Source organism: Bubalus kerabau, chromosome X (genome assembly GCF_029407905.1).
Source record: "Bubalus kerabau isolate K-KA32 ecotype Philippines breed swamp buffalo chromosome X, PCC_UOA_SB_1v2, whole genome shotgun sequence".
Taxonomy (NCBI): Eukaryota; Metazoa; Chordata; class Mammalia; order Artiodactyla; family Bovidae; genus Bubalus; species Bubalus kerabau.
Genome location: NC_073647.1, coordinates 105,205,640 through 105,225,643, shown reverse-complemented (window position 1 = coordinate 105,225,643; position 20,004 = coordinate 105,205,640). Strand labels below are relative to the sequence as shown.

The 20,004-nt window shown below is 38.8% G+C and overlaps 1 pseudogene; it reads right to left on the bottom strand.

Annotated features, from left to right (window-relative positions):
• Positions 1-10,385: 10,385 nt before the first annotated feature.
• Positions 10,386-13,099, bottom strand: LOC129640122 (histone-lysine N-methyltransferase SETMAR-like; annotated as a pseudogene).
• Between the last annotated feature and the right edge of the window lie 6,905 nt (positions 13,100-20,004).

The window sequence follows — 20,004 nt, the reverse complement described above, 5'->3', positions numbered from 1 at the left end:
AGAGATTATTAGAAGGACCAACAATGATGATGAATCCAGGAGGTTGCCAGTACATTGGTAGTCAAGGCTCCTGAGTACAGGGAGCTGCATAAGAGTCAGGAAAAGTGTATGTTCCACGTGCCGTGGTAGGCTCTGGGGTTAGATGTATCAGGCAAGCTGATCCAGCTATCTTAGTACAGAAAATCATGCAAGCACATCTTAAACCCAGTGGTCTGGAAAGATTTGTCAGGATCATTGATGGAGGAGGTGTCTCACCTGCACACACACACACAGACACATACTCACACACAGTTAATAAATTATAAGTCTTAAACCCAGCTAGGATCATAGAGTTTTGGTGCCAGTTTGTCTGCCTCTAAAGCCTCAAAGAATGTCTATGACATTAAACCCTTTTTCATAATAATTTATTTCAATTTAATTGAGAACCACTACCTGCAGTTCCCCTGACTGTGCTTGCCTGTTGTTGCCCTGCAGAGAGACTGGGAACTGAACGTTCTGCTTTATCTAAAGGGCAGGGACTGAGGGGGTAGCTTCTGCACCCAAGCCCTTCATGCTGAGTATGGCCCCGTCAGACCTCCATGTGACCTCATGTTGTTGCCACACTGCAGGCTGCCTGTTCTTGCCTCTATATTATAATTAGTCTTCACTACAATTAGAGTTAGAATTCTCTGCACTGTGACTTTAGTGATGCTTATTTTAATTGGCACCTTTCAGGTACGTGTGATTATCACTGGGCCAGAAATGATTTCTTAACCTTTCCAGTAGATTGGATAATGCAGAGAATTACCTTATGCTCAACAGATTCAATACACTAATAACTTAAATACTGGTGATCAGTTTTCAATTGCTGCACAGCAAATTGCCTAGAATTTGGCAGTTTAAACCAACACATATTTATTATTCCCTGGTTCCCATAGCTAATGCATGCTGCATGGATCAAGTGAGTTCTCTGCTTAGGGTCTTACGAGGCTGAAATCAAAGTGTCAGTGGGACTGGAATCTTACCTGGAGACTCTGGAGAAGAAGCAGCTTCCAAGCTCATCCAAGTGATTGGCAGAATCCATCTCCTGTGGTGACGGGACTGAACTATATCTTTGCAGGATGTTGTTAGAGTTGCTCTCAGATTCTCGAAGCTGCCTGTATTTCTTATCATATAGTTCCCTCCATCTTCAAGCAAATGAAATTGAAAGTTGCTCAGTTGTGTCCGACTCTTTGCAACCCCATGGACTATACAGTCCATGGAATTCTCCAGGCCAGAATACTGGATTGGGTAGCCTTTCTCTTCTCCAGGGTATCTTCCCAACCCAGGGATCGAACCCAGGTCTCCTGCATTGTGGGCTGATTATTTACCAGCTGAGCCACCAGGGAAGCCCAAGAATACTGGAATGGGTAGCCTATCCCTTCTCCAGCGGGTCTTCCTGTCCCAGGAATCAAACTGGGGTCTCCTGCATTGCAGGTGGATTCTTTACCAACAAGCTATCAGGGAAGCTCAAGCAAATGATGGTATGTCAAAACCTTTTACTTCAAATCTCTCTTGCTTTCCTCTGCTGCAAGCAAGAGGAAACTCTCTGCTTTTAAAGGACTCCTGTTATTAGGTTAGGCCCCTTTGGATAATTCAGGATAATCTCCCAATTAAGGTCAGTGGATTAGTAACCTCAATTATAACTGCACAATCCGACTAACCATGCAGATATAACACAAATGTGTGTGTGATTCCTCCTCTAATTCACAGTACCTGGGATTATGGTGAAATATCTTGGGAGACCAGTTTTAGAATTCTGCCTACCATAGCCTTTAATAACCATCAGATAATTATTTATTAAAACCATGTTTTGTGACCCTGATGGAGTATCTGTAAATCCTGTGATCATACTGTAGCTCTTCACTGAGTTCCATCATGTCATTGTGTAGTTTTATTTGCACCAGTGACTTGTGTATTAGTCAGGGTTCCAGAGGAACAGAGCCACTAGGATATTTAGAGAGACAGAGAATAATTTTTTATTAGGAACTGGCTCACATGTTTATAGAGGCTGACAAGATCCAAAAATATGCATTTGGCAAGGTGGAGACCTAGGAGAGCTGATGGTACAGTTCATCTGAGTCCAAAGGGCTGAGAACCAGGAGAGCCAGTAGTGTTAAGTTCTAATCTAAAAGTGCTGAGATCGAGCCTCAAGAAGATGTGCTTTTTCAGTTCACAGGCAGGAGAAGACCAGAGTCCCACCTCAAGCAGCCATATTTGATTCCCTCCTGCTTGAAGGAAGCTCAGCTATTTTTGTTCTATTCAAGGAAGGTTTCAACTTGGTTTGGGACATCCCCTTAGAGGGCAACCTGCTTTACTCAGTCCACTTATTCCAGTGCTGATCTTATCTAAAACTCCCTCACAGACACACTCACAATAATGGTTGACCTACTGTCTGGGCACTTTCTGTGGCCCAATCACATTGATGCAAAATATTGCACATCAGTCCAGGCATCTTGACACAGTCCATACATTATCATTTATTTTAAAATTCCTATTCTGTCTTAATTTAACTGCTTGGTTTTTCAGCTTCCTTGCCTATAAGAGGGAGCTGTGGATAAGTTCACTTTGTTAGTTGCATTTTAACCAATTACCTTTAAGGTATATGTGTAAAAGGGAAACACTGATCAGGAAGCAGTGTGCAGTCTATATGGTAAAGGAGAATTTTGCATCATGTAGCATGCAGATTTAATAATACCTAATATTTGTGAGCATTCTTTGGCATTGCCTTTCTTTGAGATTGGAATGAAAACTGACCTTTTCCAGTCCTGTGGCCACTGCTGAGTTTTCCAAATTTCCTAGCACATTGACTGCAGCACTTTCACAGCATCATCTTTCAGGATTTGGAATAGCTCAACTGGAATTCCATCACCTCCACTAGCTTTGTTTGTAGTGATGCTTTCTAAGGCCCACTTGACTTCACATTCCAGGATGTCTGGCTCTAGGTGAGTGATCACACCATCATGATTATTTTGGTCGTGAAGATCTTTTTTGTACAGTTCTTCTGTGTATTCTTGCCACCTCTTCTTAATATCTTCTGCTTCTGTTAGGTCCATACCATTTCTGTCCTTTATCGAGCACATCTTTGCATGAAATGTTCCCTTTGTATCTCTAATTTTCTTGAAGAGATTTCTAGTCTTTCCCATTCTGTTGTTTTCCTCTATTTCTTTGCATTGATCACTGAGGAAGCTTTCTTATCTCTCCTTGCTATTCTTTGGAACTCTGCATTCAGATGCTTATATCTATCATTTTCTCCTTTGCTTTTCACTTCTCTTCTTTTCACAGCTATTTGTAAGACCTCCCCAGACAGCCATTTTGCTTTTTTGCATTTCTTTTCCATGGGGATGGTCTTGATCCTTGTCTCCTATACAGTGTCAAGAACCTCCGTCCATAGTTCATCAGGCAGTCTGTCTATCAGATCTAATCCCTTAAATCTATTTCTCACTTCTACTGTATATTCATAAGGGATTTGATTTAGATCATACCTGAATGGTCTAGTGCTTTTCCCTACTTTCTTCAATTTAAGTCTGAATTTGGCAATAAGGAGCTCATGATCTGAGCCATAGTCCACTCCCGGTTTTGTTTTTGCTGACTATATAGAGCTTCTCCATCTTTGGCTGCAAAGAATATAATCAGTCTGATTTCGATGTTGGCCATCTGGTGATGTCCATGTGTAGAGTCTTCTCTTGTGTTGTTGGAAGAGGGTGTTTGCTATGACCAGTGTGTTCTCTTGGCAAAATTCTATTAGTCTTTGCCCTGCCTCATTCTGTACTCCAAGGCCAAGTTTGCCTGTTACTCCAGGTGTTTCCTGACTTCGTATGTTCAGGCTGGTTTTAGAAAAGGCAGAGGAACCAGAGATCAAATTGCCAACATCTGTTGGATCATCGAAAAAACAAGAGAGTTCCAGAAAAACATCTATTTCTGCTTTATTAACTATGCCAAGGCCTTTGACTGTGTGGATCACAATAAACTGTGGAAAATTCTGAAAGAGATGGGAATACCAGATCACCTGACCTGCCTCTTGAGAAACCTATATGCCAGTCAGGAAGCAACAGTTAGAACTGGACATGGAAGAACAGATTGGTTCCAAATAGGAAAAGGAGTACATCAAGGCTGTATATTGTCACCCTGTTTGTTTAACTTATATGCAGAGTACATCATGAAAAATGCTGGGCTGGAAGAAGCACAAGCTGGAATCAAGATTGCCGGGAGAAATATCAATACCTCAGATATGCAGATGACACCACCCTTATGGCAGAAAGTGAAGAGGAACTAAAAAGCCTCTTGAGAGTGAAAGAGGAGAGTGAAACAGTTGGCTTAAAGCTCAACATTCAGAAAACTAAGATCATGACATCTGGTTCCATCACTTCATGGCAATTAGATAGGGAAACAGTGGAAACAGTGTCAGACTTTATTTTTTTGTGCTCCAAAATCACTGCAGATGGTGACTGCAGCCATGAAATTAAAAGACACTTACTCCTTGGAAGGAAAGTTATGACCAACCTATATAGCACATTCAAAAGCAGAGACATTACTCTGCCAACAAAGGTCCGTCTAGTCAAGGCTATGGTTTTTCCAGTGGTCATATATGGATGTGAGAGTTGGACTGTGAAGAAAGCTGAGCGCCGAAGAATTGATGCTTTTGAACTGTGGTGTTGGAGAAGACTCTTGAGAGTCCCTTGGACTGCAAGGAGATCCAACTAGTCCATTCTGAAGGAGATCAGCCCTGGGTATTCTTTGGAAGGACTGATGCTGAATCTGAGGCTACAATACTTTGGCCACCTCATGCAAAAAATTGACTTATTGGAAAAGACTCTGATGCTGGGAGGGATTGGGGGCAGGAGGAGAAGGGGACGACAGAGGATGAGATGGCTGGATGGCATCACCGACTCCATGGACATGAGTTTGGGTAAACTCCGGGAGTTGGTGATGGACAGGGACGCCTGGCGTGCTGCGATTCATGGGGTTGCAAAGAGTCGGACATAACTGAGTGACTGAATTGAACTGAATATTTGTGAAATACTTACTATATTTAGCACACTCTTTTGTACGTTTATTAAAATGCTTTACCTCCTTTGTTCAGCAAAACCCCATGAGATACATGCCATTGTTAGTCCCATTTCCATATGAAAAAACTGAAGCACGAAAGTAGTTTGTCCCAGATGACAGCTGGTAAGTAGTAGGTCCCAGGGTTTTCATCTATGGCTTCAGAACCAATGTCCTGAACTCATTAGTGTGAACATTGAATTTATCATCCACACCAGAATGAGAGCACCATTGAAAATTATACCTCAGTGGGCATAAAATGGAAAAGACTTAGATGCATGAAGACACTGCTCACTCTGCTAGTGAAAATCCTCTGCGTTGCAAGCAGCAGAAAATTCTTTTCTAGATTTTCTCAATGGAAAAGGAAGTTCATGATCTCAGAGGTTTTCTAACATCATCACTCTCCCTCCCTTTGCTACATTATTTCTGTCAACATAAAAATTTATTATTATTATTATTATTTTAAAAAACAAAAACACAAAACAGAAAAAAACCTTTTTGCCTCCCTCCTTTTTACCTGCTATGGGGACATTTCTTCTCCCCTTGGTAACCGACCTCCCTAAGGAGGGTCTACACTCACTGTCTCCAGTTACCCCTACTCCCATTCTGTCTTAATCTCACTGTGATTAAATGTGGACACCTTCACCTGAACTGAAACTGCTCTGATCAACATAATAATCACACAATATTTCTAAGTCAAGGTCTGTGTCACAGTCCCTCCTTATGTGACCTGTCTATAATTTGGGGCCGAGTTGATCATTCCTTCCACCTGGGACTACCTTCTCCTCTGGTGTATTATTTAGCATTCTCTGGAGACATGGAAACAATAGGATATATATACAGGAAGAGATTTCTTTAAAGGAATTGGCTTATGCAGTTGTGGAGGCAGAGAAGTCCCCCTATCTGGTGTCTGCAAGTTGGAGTCCCAGAGAAGCTTGGTGGCTTAATTCATTTCAACTCCAGCAGCCTGAGAACCAAGATAACTAATGATGTAGATTCCAGTCAGGGTCTGAAGACCTGAGAAACTGTAGCACCAAGAACAGTAGAAGATCAATGTCCCAGTTCATTCAGTCAGGCAGAAGAGGCCCAGATTTTCCTTCCTCCACCTTTTTGTTCTATTCAGGATTGTTTGCCCTCACACTGGTAAGGGCAAACTTCTTTTCTAGGGCCACAGATTCAGATGTTAATTTCACCCGGAAATAGCCTTACAGATACACCCAGAAATGATGTTTAGCCAAATATTTGGATACCCCATGATCCAGTCAAGTTGATGCATACACACCTGGGTTCCAGGACAACACTTTCCTGGTTGTTCTCTGATGTCATGTAACTGTAGCTGCTCAGTCTCCTTGGCTGGTTCTCCTCCTTTCCTTGTGTTCTCTCCATATTGACAAACCTCAGAACTGAATCCTTATCTTCTTCTTCTCTACCTACACTCATTCCTTTCATGAGCTCATCCAGGACCATGGCTTTCTATTGCCATCTATACCCTCTTCTCTCCCCAGCTTTGATGTCCAACTTAGGCTCCAGAGTCTGTTGTCACTGTCCACCTGGAAGCACAAATGGATATCCAATAGACATTACATTTCAATCATGTAAAAAATGAACTTATTTCATGTCAATCAATTGAACTCTGTTGTTTGTCATCTCAGTTAACATTATACTTCTAGATACTCACTTAAAAATTTTGGGGTCAGGGGAGTCTCTGCAGGTCCAGTGGCTAAGAGACTGTGTTTTTAATGCAGGGGACCTGGCTTCGATCCCTGATCAGGGAACTAGATCCCACATGCCACAACTAAGAGTTTGTGTGCCCCAACTAAGGATCCCACAGGTTGTACCAAAGATTGAAAATCCTGCATGCTCCAACTAATTCCTAGTGCAGCCGAATAAATAAATAAACATTAAAAAATATTGGAGTCAGTCTTACCACTACATCCACCCAAAAATCCAGTTGCTTCTATGGTCTAAGTAGACTGAGAGTATGAAAAATTTTGCCTCCTTCACTCTTACCACTTAATTCTAAGCCACTAGAACTTTTTGCCTTGATTACTGCCACATCAGAGTATTTACATGACCTACAAGTTTCTGCAAGATTTGATGTTATGTTATTTCTCTGAAATCCAACTACATTACCATGAAATCCCTCCATATCTACCTTAAGTAGTCACATTTTACCTGAAGGCTCTTCAACTGGCTGTTGTCTGTGTTTGAAATGTTCTTCCTCTACATATTTAATGGCTCATCCCATCAACTCTTTCAAGTCTTTGCCTAAATATCACTTTCTGAGTGAGGCTTATCCTGACTACTTAACAAAATTTCCAATTACTTAGCATTCCAGATCTTTCTTAATTTGCTCTAATTTGCTTTCCATGCAGTATAATCTTCCTACTTACAGTATAATCATTTATTTTTTATTGTTTATGCAGTTACCCCAAAATATGAGTTCTGTGAGGGCAGAGACAGATGTTCATTTTGTTTACTGTAGTATCTTCAGGAAGAACACTAGAGTGGGTTGCCATTAATACCTTTATTCAAATCTCGCCGTTTCTCTGTCTTGTGACCTTCCTATTCTTTTTCATTTGGTTCAGTTTTTTTTTTTTTTTGGAATGGCATGATAGATTTATTTATTTATTTTTTTTGTTCTTCAATTTTATTTTATTTTTAAACTTTACATAATTGTATTAGTTTTGAAATAATAATAACATACAAAAGAAGCATAAAACATATATACAGAGATTAATAATGAATAATTATAACATGAAAACATATATAACCATCACCCAAAACAATGACTCAAATATTATTAAAACCCCAGAGCCCCTGATGCTCCCCTCTCTGACCACAACTGTGTGTCTCAGTAGAGAGATATGCCATCCTGATCCTTGCTCAGTATTTCTTCCTTACAGCTCATTATACCTTCACCTACCACCTATGTAAACTACACTAAATTATCTACTTTCATGTTTGAAAAAAATCTTATGCCAGCAAGCATCACATGCATGTTTGAGTTTTTAGTGTACACTTAGAGAACCACCTCATGTAACTTGTTTATAGATGCTTCCTGAAATATTGAAATGAATCCCTCTTCCCAGGTTAAAGGGACAAATCCTTGCCCCAAGTATGTGCTTGGGAGTGAATTCAATGCAAGGGTATACATGAGAGCTAAACGGTGTTCTCAACCTCCAGTGAGTCTATAGGCCAATTATGGAGATGGTGTTTACTGATGCTGTATGCTGCTAGAGCTGAAGATGGCTCAGGTTAGCAGCAAGGCCATGGGGGAGGTATTTCTGGTGGCACCTATCACTGGTTTGTGATTTGGGGCAAGTCTCTCTACCTCTCTGAGCCTGTGCACTTACTTCTTAAAGAGAGATTTAAAACCTGCATTGAACGGTTTCAGCTACATGCAATAAACTCTGATAAATTCTCTCTTAATTATTATTATGTTATAAATGTTTTCAATTTTCCTTGCTGTGGTTTCTTAGATATACCCATCATTTAAAAGTGGACAGTTAATTTCCAAATACATGTTTTTTTAAAAGTATCCTTGATATTAATTTCTCATTTTGGTATTAATTTCCCATTTAAATGCTTTCTTCTCTGCAATCACCCTCTGTTTTTTCAGTCTTCTAACTTTATTGAGGCTTTCAATGGCTAAGTCAAAGATCTCTCTTGGTAAATCTCACATTGCACTTGAAAATATGTGGGTTATTTTCAAACACCTTTCGATATTGGTTTCTAACATAATTCCACAGTGATAAGAGAACAGATTCTGTGTGATTTCAATACCTTTAGACAATGAAATTTTTGCAGCTCGTTTTATATTATGTCCCTGGATCTGTTCCAGTGTCTCCTGGTTGATAGTCTATGGGAACTTGAATGGAATTTGTATCCTACTGTTGTGTGAAAATTGTATAAATCTTAATTATGCTGAATTGGTTCATAGTGCTTTTCAGGTCTACTGTATCCTTCCACTTTTCTCTCTATCCATTCTATTAATTTTTGAGAGTTTGATATTGAAACTCCAACTAAAAATCTTAATTTATCCACTTAAAAAACAATTGTAATATATAATGGAACTATATGTAAGTTTGTTCTGTATTTTCCAAGTCTCCTGTAAATATATTATCATACTTTCATAATTTTAAAAAGAATAAAGAAAAAAGCATACTCCCCATGGTTATCATATGTGGAACTTTATAGCTCTGTACCATAACCCATTGATCACACTGTTCCAAAGGAAGGGTCAACTATATTTTGATTTCAGTTTTCTCTGAACAGTGTAGATAGCATACATACAAGGCAAGTAACTTTAGTACCTACTAGATGTTAATGTGAGGATTTGTTTACCCCCAGGAACACACCAAGGCAGCTAAGTGGAGTGATAAGAGCCTGGACATTAAGATAATAAATATTGGGATTAATGATTATAATCATGGTGAAAGCTAACTTGTACTCTTCATTCTAAGTCCCAATGGGCATAGAGAGTCTGCTTCCAGCCGGGCACCCCAGTGCCACAGTAAGATCTGAGTACTTAAAACAGGAAAGTCTAGGTTAATGATGTACCTTGCTTTTTACAAAATCAAAACATTACGGAGGCTTAACTTTTGTTGAGTATTCCCTGCGTCCAATATATTGCTTGATTATGTGTATCATCTCATTTAATCCTTTCCATGGCCTGAGGAAGTAGGTAGGCTCAGTGATTATCCCTATTTACTGGTCAAAAACATTGAATTCAGAGATTAAGTAACTTTTTTTGTGATCACACAGTTAATAATGAAGGGCACAGAAAATGATTTTAGACAGTTTCTAGAACCCACATTACTTTTTGTGAGGGAGATACTTTGAGGGGAAATAATTTCAAACTTACAGAAAAGTTGTAAGAATAGTATTAATACATGCCACTCCCATTTATACTTTATTCAAATTCTTCAATAGGTAATAATTTCTCTCTCCTTTCCACCTCTTTCTTTCTTTCTGCCTCCCTTTCTTATTTTCCTGTCCACACACATACCACACACAGATGCATATACATACAAATATTTTCTAAATCATTTGAAAGTAAGCTGCAGACATGTTCTTTTACCCCTAAAAACTGCAGTGTTACTTCCTGAGAACAAGGACATCCTTTGGGGTAAGCACTGTACAATTATGGAAATCAAGAAATTAATGTCGACACAGTACTATTCTGTATCTTTTTACAGATCTTATTCAAACATGGCAATTATCTCAACAGTGTCATTTATATTGGGTTGATGAACAAGTAATTATGGTTTTGGACTGTGAATTATAAATCATTGTAACTAGGTTCAAACACATCTTTATTAATCAAAATAGGAACCATTACAATCAACACATTTTTGCCAATGAGAACTAAATTTGTTTATTCCTGAAGCATAAAAATCCATATTTCTGGATTTGTTTAGCTCTTGGAAAGCATTTTCTGCCTCCTGCTGATTGTGGAAGCATTTTCCCTGCAAAAAGTTGCTGAGATGCTTGAAGAAGTGGTAGAATTGGCAAGAGGTCAGGTGAATATGGTGGATGAGGCAAAACTTCATAGTCCAACTCATTCAACTTTTGAAGTGTTGGTTGTGTGACCTGCGATCAGGTGGTGTTGTGGAGAGGAATTAGGCCCTTTTTGTAAACCAATGCCAGAGGCAGATGTTGCAATTTTCAGTGCATCTCATCAATTTGCTGAGCATATTTTTCAGATGTAATGATTTCGCTGGGATTCAGAAAGCTGTAGTGGATCAGACTGGCATCAGACTACCCAACAGTGACCATGACTTTATTTTGGTGCAAGTTTGACTTTGGGAAGTGCTTTAGGTTTTCTTCTTGGTCACTGGTTGTCATATAAAATCTACTTTTTGTTGCACATAACAATCCGACATAGAAATGGTTTGTTGTTGTTGCATAGAATAAGAGATGATGCTTCAAAATGATTTTTTTATCAGCTCATGAGGCATCCTCTTTGCAAGCTTTTTCACCTTTCCGATTTGCTTCAAATGCTGAACAACCGTAGAAAGGCCGATGTTGACTTCAGTAACTTCTCATGTAGATATGAGAGGCTCAGCTTCAATGATGGCTCTCAGTTGGTCACTGTCAACTTCCAGTGGCTGGGCACTGCACTCCTCATCTGCAAGGCTCTCATCTCCTTTGCAAAACTTCTTGAACCATCTCTGCACTGTATATTCATTAGCAGTTCCTGGGCCAAATGCATTGCTGATGTTGCAAGTTGTCTCTGCTGCTTTCTGACCCATTTTTAACTTGAATTAAAAAATGGCTCAAATTTGCTTTTTATCTAACATCATTACTATAGTCTAAATATAAAATAAATAGCAAATAATAAGTCATTAACAAAATAAAGCAAGAAATTGCACATTAAATGATACATAACATAACCACACTTATTTAAGAATGTATTCCAATATCAAATGGCAGAGTTCAACAATGCAAAACTACAATTACTTTGCACCAACCAAATAGAAAGTTTTATAATTTTCGGTTCTACATGCCAGTCGAGAATCACATTTGTATATAGTTGTTATTCCACTTTAGTGTTCTTCAGTCTGGAACAAGTCCTCAGACTTACTGTCTTGAATGACCATAACAATTTTGAAAGTATGAGCCATTTACTCAAATGTCCCTCAATATGGGTTTGCCTGATTTTTGATTCTCATGACTAGATTCAGCTTATGTATCTTTGCCAGGGAAAAGACAAAAAGTGGTAGTATATCCTTCTCAGTACATTATATCAATCAGTACATGATACTTATTCTGTATTGGTGATGTTGGATTTGATCACTTGCTCAAGGTTGTATTCAGCAAGTTACCCTGGAGTAAAGTTATTTTCCCTTTGTCCACTTGTTGTGGGGGTATACTTGGAGACTATGGAAGTATCCTATTCTATCATCACTGATGATTCTTCCCTAAACCCATTAACATAAGATGGTTGAAAAGTCATGCGCATTTCCCCCCATTTACTAATTGGGATTCTTCTGCAATGAAGAACTTTTAATCTCACACTCACTTATAAATTATTCATGTCTTCATTTATATCCTGTGAGCTCATGGACATATATTTTATTCATTGGATAATAAAGCATTACCATCATAATTCAGTTTGATGCTCCAGTTTGTCCAGATCTGGTCAGTGGAAAAATGGAGGCCCCTTAAATCTTGTTCCTGTGTCCTTTTGGATGTTCCCCTATTTTTCTTTGAAAAGTTATTTTGGTACAACAAGATATTCCTGGCTCTTTTTGTACTTTCCCTATTCTTTCCCTGAAATCAGCCATTTTCCAAGGGGCTCTGGTTTCTTTTGTCTAGAATGGTATTTAGAAATCAAGTCTGTGCTTTTAACCATTATTCTCTACTGTCAGAATGAGTTTACAACCTCCTGCATTTCCCTTAACTTCAGTTACCCAATATGTGGAATTGGCATAAAAATAGGAATTTTGTTTTGGCTGCACTGCACAGCTAATGGGATCTTAGTTCCCCAACCAGGGGTCGAATGTAGGCCCTAAGCAGTGAAAGTGCTAAGTCCTAACCACTGAACCTCCAGGGAATTCCCCAAAATATGATTTTTGTCATTGGTATGTTGTAAGGTTTAAATATAGTAATGAAACGTTTAGTATAGTGCTTGCCACACAGGTAGTTTTTTAATGGCATAATTTAAGCATCAAAAAGAATAATAATAATAGATTATCATCCAGTAAATAAAAAAAGAATCTATAAGTCCATTAGAAAATAAGTGGTGGCTATTTTCATCATCATTTTTGTTACTATCAAATACTTCCAACTGTCAATAAGAGATACCTCTGGGTAAAACCTCAGGTTTACAGTAGTAGCCTTGTCAAGTCAAAGCCAACTCAAGAGCATCACGGAACTTGCAAAAATAGAAGCATGAAGAATGATCCCAGAAGCATGCCTCAGGCCTTAGTGACTAATACCACTTCAGTATTGGAAACAAAGGGCAGGAAGTGAAGAACCCCAACTACTCCTACAGCTCTGCTTCTGTATCCAGTACCTCCCTTATCATGGTCCCAAGAGCACTGTGCTCTAAACAGTTATTTGTTTGCTTTATTCAGTAGATCATGAACTGATAGATGTAACTTGTTTATGACTTATTCTTGGCACTTAAAACAGTGCCTGTCAGAAGACATTTGACAAGTATTTGCTGATTGAATGGATGGAAGTTTTGAGTAGTTTCAACTATCTCATTATAATAATAATGAGGGATAGAAACTAGGCTCAAAAAGATAGAGGGATATCCCCAAGGCCATATAACTAGTAAGAAATAGAGGTGGAATTCCATCCTGGTCTGACTCTAGAAATCTGACGTCTTAGTTGCATTGGCCTCTTTGAACAGTGGGCCTTCCCAGAAAGATTATCTTGTCCAGTTTCCATGTTTCCCAGAGTCAAGTGGGACACCCACAGACACCAGACTGAATATCTAAGACTGGTTCAGGATCAGGTATTTAAATCAACAAATATTTATCAATCACTTGCTCTAGGCCTTTCTGGCTCTGGGGACAGAGCTCTGAGCACAATAATCAGACCCCCTGTGCTCGTCAATATTTCATTCTCATGTGAAAAGACAATGAAGAAAGGGATAGATAAGATCTATGTGTGTACAGAAGACAGAGTAGATGTGGACGTGAGAGAGAGCTTGCTGGGTTCAGAGAACCTGGAGTAGTTCATAATGGCCAGAGGTAGAATGGGGTATGGGCTGGGGGTTGAAGTGGGAAACTGGAAAGCAGAATCCCACAAGAAAATGAATTACTTAATTTCCTTGAGATGAAGTGCTCTTTTCAAGAAAATGGGGATTTGACATCCAAGAAAATGCATGGAAATATCTAAGACTGAAATCTAAAACAGGAACGTTATTGAGCAATAAAGACAATAATAATAGCTGGTTTGTTGGAATCTATGGTATGTAGCCTTTTAAGTTTGGCTTATTTCATGAAGTAATACTCATTTGAGATTCCTCCATGTCTTGAGAATCCCATGGACTGAGGAGCCTGATGGGCTACAGTCCAAAGGGTTGCAAAGAGTTGGACATGACAGAGTAGCTATGCACAAATGTATATATTTTGATGAGTTTGGACACATAAATAAACCTGTGATATCACCGGAATCAAGGTATCATATCCATCACATCCAAAAATTTCCTTGTGCTGTTTTGTAAGATTTTTTTGGTGTGTATGGGGTAGGAACAAAACATGAGATCATCCTCATAACATATTTTAAAACACAATATTATATTGTTAACTATAGATACTATATTGAACAAAAGATCTCTTCTTATAGAGTTTTAAGAATTTTTTGCATATTTTAGATAAAAATTCTTTATCAGATGTATCTTGTGCAAGTATTTCTCCTAGTCTATGTCCTATCTCCTCATTATCCTTATATTGTCTTTTGCACAGCCAGTGATTTTTATTTTAATAAAATCTAGCTTATCAATTATTTCTTTCAATTGTTTATCAATTATTTATTTCTTTTGTTCATCATCATACCCAAAATCCTCTGGATTTTCTCCTATGTTATATTCTAAGAGTATTATAGTTTTGCATATTACATTTAGATCTGTGATCTATTTTGAGTTAATTTTTGTGAAGAGTGTAAACTCTGTGTCCAGATTTATTTATTTTTTTAATGTGAGTGTTCAGTTGTTCCAACAACATTTGTTGAAAAGATTATTATTCTTCTTCCATTAAGTTGTCTGTGCTGCCTTGAAGTTGACCTTTATTTACTTGTGAGAATCTATTTCTGGGCTTTCTATTCTCTTCCATTGCTCTATTTGTCTATTCTTTCACTAGTACCACACTCTGTTGGTTAGTTTAGCTTTATAGTAAGTCTTAAATTAGAATAGTATCAATCCTCTGATTTTTTACTTCTCCTTAAATATTATGTTGGCTATTCTGGATATTTTCCCTTTTCATATAAACTGGAATCTGTTAGTCAATAACCATAAAATAATTTGGTGGGATTTTTATTGGAATTATATTGAATCTTTAAGCCAAATTGAAAAGAGCTGACATCCTGACAGTATTGAGTCTTCTTATCCATGAACTTGGAACATCTTTTCATTTATTTACTTCTTTGATGTCTTTCATCAAAGCTTCGTATTTTTCCTTATATAGGACTTATACATATTTTTTTTCAGTTCAGTCGCTCAGTAGTGTCCGACTCTTTGTGACCCCATGGACTGAAGCACACCAGGCTTCCCTGTTCATCACCAACTCCCGGAGCTTGCTCAAACTCATGTCCATCAAGTCAGTGATGCCATCCAACTATCTCAACCTCTGTCGTCCCCTTCTCCTCCTGCCTTCAATCTTTCCCAGCATTAGAGTCTTTTCCAATGAGTCATTTCTTCGTGTTGGATGGCCAAAGTATTGGAGTTTCAGCTTCAGCATCGGTCCTTCTAATGGATATTCAGGACTGATTTCCTTTAGGGTTAACTGGTTTGATCTTATAATCCAGGGGAATCTTAAGAGACTTCTCCAACACCACAGTTCAAAAGCATCGATTCTTCAGTGCTCAGCTTTCTTTATAGTACAACTCTCACATCCATACATGACTACTGAAAAAACAATAGCTTTGACTAGATAGACCTTTGACGGCAGTTATGTCTCCGCTTTTTAGTATGCTGTCTAGGTTGGTCATAGCTTTTCTTCCAAGGAGGAAGCATCTTTTAATTTCATGGCTGCAGTCACCATCTGCAGTGATTTTGAAGCCCAAGAAAATACAGTCTCTCACTGTTTCCATTGTATATTTTTAGATTTATATATAAATATATATGTTATGACCAACCTAGACAGCATATTAAAAAGCTGAGACATTAGTTTGTCAACAAAGGTCTGTCTAGTCAAGGCTATGGTTTTTCCAGTAGTCATATATGGATGTGAGAGTTGGACTTTAAAGAAAGCTGAGCACTGAAGAATTGATGCTTTTGAACTGTGGTGTTGGAGAAGACTTGGGAGTCCCTGGGACTGCAAGGAGATCCAACCAGTTCATCCTAAAGGAAATCATTCCTGGGTGTTCATTGGAAGGACTGATGTTGAAGCTGAAATTCCAATACTTTGGCCACCTGATGGCAAGAGCTGACTCAACGGAAAACCCTCGGATACTGGGAAAGACGGAAGGCAGGAGGAGAAGGGGACAACAGAGGATGAGATGGCTGGATGGTATCACTGACTCAATGGACATGAGTTTGGGTAAACTCCAGGAGCTGGTGATGGACAGGGAGGCCTGGTGTGCTGCAGTTCATGGTGTCACAAAGAGTCAGACATGACTGAGCAACTGAATTGAACTGAACTATATATATAAATATATATAGTTTTATATATATATAAATAATATATAATTTTATTATATAAAATATATACATATTTGTTAGATTTATGTATAAATATTTCATTTGTGTGCTAATATAGATAGCATTGTGTTAATTTCAATTATACTTGCTCATTACTTGCATATAGGAAAATAATTGACTTTGGCATATTAACCCTTGCTTATTAGTTCCAGGCATGGAACTAATGAACCTCCTTATTAGAGGATTTTTGGTGATTCTTTCAGATTTTTCTACATAGATGATTATATCTTTTGACAACAAAGATAGTTTTCTTTCTTTCTTCCCAATTTCTATATACATTTTTCCCCTTTCTTGTCTGATTGTATTATCTAGGACTTTGAGTACAATGTTGAAAAGTAGTGGTGAGAGGGGACTTCCTTGCCTTGTTCCTAATATTAGCAGGAAAACATAGTTTCTTACCATTAAGTATGATATTAGCTGTATGGTTTTTGTACATGTTTTTTTAATCAAGTTGAGGAAGTGCCCCTCTATTCCTGGTTTCTGAGACTTTTAGCATAATTGTGTGTTGGACTTATATACTTTTTCTGCATCTGTTGATGTAGTCAAACAATTTTTCATTTGCCTATTAATTGAGTTTTGAATGTTGAACCAGTCTAGCATGCCTAGGATAAATTCCACATGATTGTGGTGTATAATTCTTTTCATACATTGTTGCGTTTGCTTTGCTAATACTTTTCTGATGTATTTGTTGTTGTTTAGGCATCAAGCCATATCCAGCTCTTTCTGACTCCATGGACTGCAGCACTCCAGGCTTCCCTGTCCTCCACTATCTCCTGCAGTTTGCTCAAACTCATGTTCCTTGAGTCGGTGATGCTATCTAACCATCTCACCCTCTGTTGCCCTCTTCTCCTCCTGCCCTCAATCTTTCCCAGCATCAGTCAGTTCTTCAAATCAGGTGGTCAAAGTATTGGAGCTTCAGCTTCAGCATCGATTCTTCCGATGAATATTGAGGACTGATTTCCTCTAGGATTGACTGGTTTTATCTCCTTGCAGTCCAAGGGACTCTCAAGAGTCTTCTTAAGAGAGATATTGGTCTATAGTTTTCTTTTCTCCTTTAATGTCTGTATAGTTTTAATATTAGGGTAATGCTGGCCTCACAGATGGATTAGGAAGTGTTCCCTCAGTTTCTGTCTTCTGAAAGAGATTATACAGAACTGATATAATCACATCCTTAAATGTTTGGTAGAATTCACAAATGAACCTATCTGGGCCTGTCACTTTCCATTTTGGAAGGTTATGAATTATTCATTCAATTTTTTATTGATTTTATTGATGGAGGCCTATTTAGATTATTTCTTCTTGTGTGAGTTTTGGCAGATTATGTCTTTCAAGGAATTGGACCATTTTTTCTGGATGATCAAATTTGTAGACTTAGAGTTATTCTTAATATTACTTTCAATTTTCTTTTATTTATTTATTTGGCTGCATCAGGTTTTAGTTGTAGCACAGGGATCTTTGTTTTCTCATGTGGAATCTTTTTCACTGCGGCCCTTGGACTTTCTATTTTTGGTGTGCAGGCTTAGTTGCTCCAAGGCATGTGAGATCTTAGTTCCCTGACCAGGGATTGAACACATATACGCTGCATTGCAAGGCAGATTCTTAACCACTGGCCCACCATGGAGGTCCCTTGATTTTATTTTCAGTGTTCATGGAACTTGTAGCAAAATAGTGGAGAACTATAGCATATTGAAAAGCAGAGACATTACTTTGCCAACAAAGGTCTGTCTAGTCAAGGCTATGGTTTGTCCAGTGGTCATGTATGGATGTGAGAGTTGGACTGTGAAGAAAGCTGAGTGCCGAAGAATTGATGCTTTTGAACTGTGGTGTTGGAGAAGACTCTTGAGAGTCCCTTGGACTGCAAGGAGATCCAACCAGTCCATTCTGAAGGAGATCAGCCCTGGGTGTTCTTTGGAAGGAATGATGCTAAAGCTGAAACTCCAGTACTTCGGCCACCTCATGCAAGGAGTTGACTCATTGGAAAAGACTCTGATGCTGGGACGGATTGGGGGCAGGAGAAAAAGGGGACGACAGAGGATGAGATGGCTGGATGACATCACTGACTTGATGGACGTGAGTTTGAGTGAACTCCGGGAGATGGTGATGGACCCGGAGGCTGGCGTGCTGTGATTCATGGGGTCACAAAGAGTCGGACACGACTGAGCAACTGAACTGAACTGAACTGATTCAATGGGGAAACCCGACAAACTCTACCTTAGTGAAGTGATTGAGGTTAACTTTTTCAGTTATAAATCAAGTTTATAGCACATATCCATTGCCAGGAGAAATATCAACAACCTCAAATATGTAGATGATACCACCCTAATGGCAGAAAGTGAAGAAGAACTAAAGAGACTCCTGATGAAGGTAAAAGAGAAGAGTGAAAAAGCTGGCTTAAAACTAAACAGTCAAAAAATTAAGACCATGGCATCTGGCCCCATCACTTCATGGCAAATAGATGGGGAAAAATGGAAACATGAGAGACTTTATTTTCTTGGGCTCCAAAATCACTATAGATGGTGACTGCAGCCATGAAATTAAAAGAAGTTTGCTACTTGGAAGAAAAACTATGACAAACCCGGACAGTATATTAAAAAGCAAAGACATTACTTTGCCATCAAAGGTCCATCTAGTCAAAGCTATGGTTTTTTCCAGTAGTCATGTACAGATGTGAGAATTGGATCACAAAGAAAGCTGAGCACTGAAGAGTTAATGCTTTTTAATTGTGGTGCTGGTGAAGACTCTTGAGAGTCCCTTGGAGTGCAAGGAGATCAAACCAGTCCATCCTAAAGGAAATCAGTCTTGAATACTCATTGGAAGTACTGGTGCTGAAGCTTAAGCTCCAATACTTTGGCCACATAGTGCAAAGAACTGACTCATTGGAAAAGACTCTGATGCTGGGAAAGATTGAAGGCAGGAGGAGAAGGGGACGACAGAGGATGAGATGGTTGGATGGCATCACTGACTCAATGGACATCAGTTTGAGCAAGCTCTGGGAGTTGGTGATGAACAGGGAAGCCTGGTGTGCTGCAGTCCATGGGGTTACAAAGAGTCGGACATGACTGAGTAACTGTACTAAAAGGAAGTCAACCCTGAATATTCATTGGAAGGACCAATGTTGAAACTGAAGCTTCAACATTTTGGCCACCTAATGTGAAGAGCCAGCTGATTAGAAAAGACCCTGGTGCTAGGAAAGATTGAAGGCAAAAGGAGAAGGGAGCAGCAGAGGATGAGATGGTTACATAGCATCTCCAGCTGAGTGGACCTGAATTTGAGCAAATCCTGGAGATAGTGAAGGACAGGAAAGCCTGGCATGCTGCAATCCATGGGTTTGCAGAGAGTTGTATATGACTTAACTACTGAACAACAACAGCAATACATATATAAAGAAGTACATTAAAGGATTGCCATCATGTTTGCTATTGCTATTCCTTACAAACTACCACAAACTTGATGTTCTAAAACAAAATCCATTTATTATCTCAGTTTTCATAGTCACAAGTCTTGAAACAGTATGGCATAAATGGGTTCTCTGCTTAAGTTCTCACAAAGCTGATATCAAAGTG